At 28.6% G+C, this 5706-nt stretch overlaps 1 pseudogene; it reads right to left on the bottom strand.

The window, feature by feature from the left end:
• Positions 1 to 473: 473 nt before the first annotated feature.
• On the bottom strand, positions 474 to 5076 carry LOC120358610 (annotated as a pseudogene).
• Positions 5077 to 5706: the final 630 nt, after the last annotated feature.

Below are 5706 nucleotides of genomic sequence, written 5' to 3'. Positions count from 1 at the left end.
ATTATTATTTGTAACTGCATCATCACATTTACCTGATAAAATAACCGTGAGTTATAAAACTTCGGGTTTTCCAGTAGCCCATACATGTTCAAATACTTTGGAATTGCCAACAACTTATTCTTCCTATCAAGAATTGAAAAATCATTTTGATTCAATCTTGGAAGATGAAAATTCCTTTCAGTATACTTATTTATAAAAATATATCATAAAAATATTTATTAAAAAGTATATTTTTGTATAAATATATTTTTAAATAAGTTTCATCTTTATATAAGTTTATATATATGTACAATAAATATGTCATCTAATATTAATATTAAGAAATATGTTTTTATAAATATATTAAAATAATTATAAATATATTCTTTTAGCACAAGAAATTAATATTAAAAAGTATATTTATAAAAATATCTTTACATTTTTAAATACACATAAATTCATAAATATACTTTATATTAATTTCTTGCGTAAATAGAAATTGCTTATCATAATTATAAAAACATATATATATATTTTTCTTTCCCGCTAGGACATTAAGCATGTAAATCAATTCGTCGCGCTGTTTATAGTGACAGGTGCTAGCAGGCACATATTGATAGTTTCATAACCTTCCTCACACATGTCAATACATTTTATAGTTTACGTTTGTATAATAATTTGTACGAAAATGAATAGAAATTTAAGCAACATCCTTTCTGTTATTGAGAGAAAATTTTGGAATCTATCAGATTAATTAAAAATGAAGAATTTTTTGTAGCTACAGAAATAATTTTTGAAAGTAGAAGGAATTTGTTAAGGATTCGTAATATAATTAGTAATGATACATTCAATGTTCTAAACAATAGTTGTGATAGATTAAATGAAATATGTTATGATAATCTTAATCACAATATTATCAGTAGCAGCAGCAGGTCTTATGTTGCACTACGATTAAATAATTTAGGTAAGTACAGTAATTAGAAAAGTAATAAGAACATTCTTATATAGATATTGCTTTTCAGGTAGAGGAAGATCCGAAGTCCACATAACTAAAGAGCAGTTAAAATTTCTAATACAAGAAAATTATACTGCAAAAGAAATGGCAAAACATTTTGGTTGTTCTACAAAATTAGTATATAAAAAATGTTATTCATTTGGCATTAAAATACGAAATAAGTATTATAATGGTAGTGATGCAGAATTGTATCAGGAAATCTCCGATCTACATGCTCAATATCCTAATAGCGGGAGTAATGTACGTTATTATTAACTTTTAATTTTAGACTGATATTTTGTTATTTTAAGCAGATGATTGAGATCTCTTGATACAATTCTGCATTACTTCTCTTATACTTATTTCTTATTTTAATAAATAATCTTTTTTGTTTATTAGTTTAATGGAGTAATCAAAATGATTCATCATTTTTTTCACAATATAGTTTTTTTATATAAGAAATCTTATTCTCTAGTTGTCTAGACTTTGGAACTTTATCTAGAAAGCAATATTTATATAGGATATTCGGGTAAGTGGAATACAATTGAAGAAAGTTTTAGAAAATAAAGTAAAATGAAAATGAAAAATAGCAAATTTGCGAATAAGATTTTTTAATTTTAAATGTTTAAATATTTATATAAAAATCCCTAAGACACGTAAATATTTAAATACTTACAATTAAAACCTAAAATTTAATCGCAATTTTGTTATTGTTGATCTTAATTTAATTTAATTTATTATCTGGAACCTTCTAATATCATTCTTTGAATTTTTTTCATCAATTGTTGAATATCCTGTATGAGAATACTGCTATAGCTTTTTCAACTACTAAAATAACTAATTGTAAGCAGAATTATTTTGATGCAACATATAACGCATTTGCTACTGCTCTATTAATTTGATTAAGACTATAATTATAGATATTTGTTTCAATATATCACAACTATTGTTTATGGTATTAAATGTTAATCACACTACAAATCCCCAGTAAGTTGTTTCTACTTTTGAAAATTATTTATGTAACTGTGAAAGTCTTTATTTTTAATCAGTCTGATAAACGCTAAAGCTCAGAGTCTCAATTCTTTTTTTATTGATAAACATTCTTTTAAGCATAATTATTTGCTTAAACATAGACATAAACTAATGCTTATAAACGCATTTATTGGTAAAAGTGTATTGAAAATATGTCTTCAAATTTTTTCTGCTAACAGACAACGCGTTTAAAATTTTTATTTATTTTGTTTAAACAAATCACTTTATTTTATAAGTTAAAGTAAGTTAAGGATAAAATTCTATTATTTTGTGAAACATTTTTTTATAAATTTAAGTTATTAAGTTAAGTGTATTTTGGAACAATCAAGAATCCAGAAGAATTAAATAATATTCAATATTTTATTTCTTATATAAAGTTTAACACAAGATTTTCAAAATACCATCATTCATAACTAGTTTATGTTATAATATTAAGTTTATGTTACAATCTCCTAAAACACATTATATAATATTAAATTTACGTATTATACTTTTTTAATACGTACATACATGTACCTTAAATTTATATTGTAATGATATTTATAATAATGGATTTAATTTTGTTTTTTAAAAGCTTATATAATTGAAAAGTATTTAATAAACTTTTTTATTTAACCATTTATTTCATTTAAAGTATTTAAATATGTTACTATTTGCAAATATTTTGACCTATAATCTATAGAAGTATCATCTAACACAGAGGTTCCCAAACTTTTTTTTCTCGTAGACCACTTTCAAAATTTTACTGGTTTCGGTGGACCCCCTGCTGCTATATTTCTACCATATTTTCAAAACTCGTCAAAAAATGTAAAGATTAAGTCTAACGATGGAAATTTGCGTCGCGGCTGAGTTCAAACCCTAAATTCGGAGTGATAAAAATAAAAAGAAAAATATTATATTTTCTTGTGTTCTATTTATTAAAATAATATGATTACAGACTTAATAGAATTAAAATTAAACATTAATAACGTAACGTAACTTCAACAATGCAAATCAACAATTAAAAAAAAATAGTCATAATTTTAATGGGAGGGATGTACTTGATGGATTGACAGCAAATTATCAATATTTGGCTTCAGTTTTGTGAGGAATAACCGCAAATCTCCCCGTTCTGTGATGTTCAATCTGCTCCTTTTTTTTGTTAATAGGTTTGTAACAACACTAAAACTTTTTTCGACAAGGTATGACGAGGGAAACGCTATCAAAAGTTTTCTCGCAATTTCCCATAGCCCAGGATATTTTTCGGGTATTTCTGCCTGCAGCCAAAATGTTTGATAGCCTTTTTTAAATTTCACCTTCAGCTCCTCATTGGTGCTAAGCTCGAGTAGCTCCTCTTGTAATACCACATTCGCCACTTCCGTTTTATCAAATGGATTTATGATCCATGGTGGTATTTCCATCGTCAGAATATCTTCAAATCCATTTTTGAAGTCATTATGCAAGGCATTTAAATGTTGAACGTATGTCTGTATATCCTCATCAAGACATTCTGCCTGTGACAAGTTTGGAAACTGGGAGAATTCGCGCCGACTAATATTTTGCTTCATAAATTTCAATTTTCCAAGAAAAGCCGAAATTACACCCTTTGTTTTTATTAAATTTAGGCTGTCCCCTTGTAACTGTAAGTTAATGTCATTAAATTTTTTGAACAAATCTGTCAAATACGCGATGTCTGCTTTCAATTTGATCAGGTTTTCTTTTAAATCTGGATCTTTACTTTCCAGAAACTCTAAAACTGATTCAAAAAGTGAGTAAAATCTTGTTAAACATGCACCTTTCGACAACCAGCGTACTTCAGTATGTAAGAGCAATTGTTGGAAGTCTTCATCATTTTCGTTGCACAATTGTGCAAATAAACGAGTATTTAATGCATTGCTTCTTATTTTGTTAACTGCTTTAATTACAAATTGAAGCGATTGGTGCAATCTATCACTCAAATTCTTCGCTACCAGGTGTTGTCGGTGGATGACACAGTGAATTGCAGTTACTCCTGGTATAATTCTTTTAAGATGGCTTATAAACCTACGATATCGCCCGAACATGGCAGGAGCTCCATCTGCTGCCACCGAAATAATGTTTGTAAATGGAATCGACTTTTCCTTAAAAAAATCACTCAGGACATTAAATATTGATTCGCCTTTAGTGTCCGTCTCCAAAGTTTTCGCGAATAGCAGCTCTTCATGGATTTCTTCGTCCATAACAAATCGAACATATGCCAATAATAATGCTTCATTACCAGGTAAAGTTGACTCGTCCAGTTGAATAGAAAAATGAGTTGTTTGCAGATAATTACACAAGAAGCTTTCAATATCAGAGCTCATTTCATCAATACGTCTTTGTACAGTGTTGTTACTCAAAGGAATTCTTTTGAGTACGTCAAATGGAGGTTTGTGCAGAACAGTTTTTAAAACCTCTTCAATAGCGGGTAAAATTAACTGTTCTCCGATGGTGTGCGGTTTTCCAGATTTCCCTATAAGCAATGAAATATTGTAAGATGCCCGCAAGCCATCATCGTTACTTTGAGACGTTGAAGCAAACATACTGTGCACGGTGGGTCTCTTTTCATATTTTTCCTTCAATGTTTGAAAATATTTTAAATCTTTACTTATTTTATCAGGATGACACCTTCTTAGATGATCTTCAAGCTTCGATGAGCTTCGATGGTTTCATAGAATCATTGCTCAAAACTTTGTTGCATAAAAGGCATATGGGCAATCGTTTGTCTGCCTTTGATGGAAGAAAACCAAATTTCAAATAATCAACACTGTACTGTCGACATTTCTTCTTAGATTCAGCCATGTTTTGTATCAGTTACCTACCTGTAAAGAAAAACCTGTTTGTTTTAATAATCATAAGGCGATTTTAACAGGATATGGCTATTTTAACAGATTAGAATAGGATTAATTATTGCAATGAAAAAAACCTAAATGCCGGCGGCAAAACTGATTTTAATTATTAAAAGCAATAAACCGCTAAGACCCATATAGAGGTTTTCACAAAACGGCTGAACCTATTGTAATGTAATATAAAACATTTTTTGATTAATTATATTGTGATACATTTCTGTAAATTGGAAAGAAAATACTTTTAAAGAATATTTCATCAAAACTCCGCAATTTTAATGATTTATTTATTACTTTGATGTACGTTACAAGTGGTACATAAAGACACGTACAATTTATGAAAATATTTTTAGTCATTTAAAATTAGCAACTACGAGGGCACTGAAATATGTACAAACATGCAGGTCAATCATATATCTCTCCTTTAGTGAATCACCACAGTCGGATAAATAAATAATTTTATAATAAAAAGTACTAAAAGTTCAATCTTTCTCGGCTTTCTGTTCTTTTATAGAAGTATCGAATAATGGCCCTGTTCAGTATTTAATTTTTATTGCGTACCTACTACGCGCAAACATAACAAATATAATATTATTACAATACAAAATAAAAGTATGTATAACAAATAGGCAGGTACTTACTTTTTCCGGCACTGGCAAACACTAATATCGATTCACTCACACTTTTCTTTTCAAAATTCTAGAAACAAATGAGTAACGTTTGTCCTTGGCATTCGTATTTATATTGGTGAAGAATCAAACAAGTTCATGCAAGATTGCAAACACAGCACAAGTCGTATTTTGTCCCTTTGCACGCCTGAACAAAAGCGTTGCGGACGGGTGGGCGGACGGGTGGGTG

Source organism: Solenopsis invicta, chromosome 1 (assembly GCF_016802725.1).
Source record: "Solenopsis invicta isolate M01_SB chromosome 1, UNIL_Sinv_3.0, whole genome shotgun sequence".
In the NCBI taxonomy this organism is placed as follows: Eukaryota; Metazoa; Arthropoda; class Insecta; order Hymenoptera; family Formicidae; genus Solenopsis; species Solenopsis invicta.
This window is presented reverse-complemented; position numbering and strand designations above follow the sequence as displayed.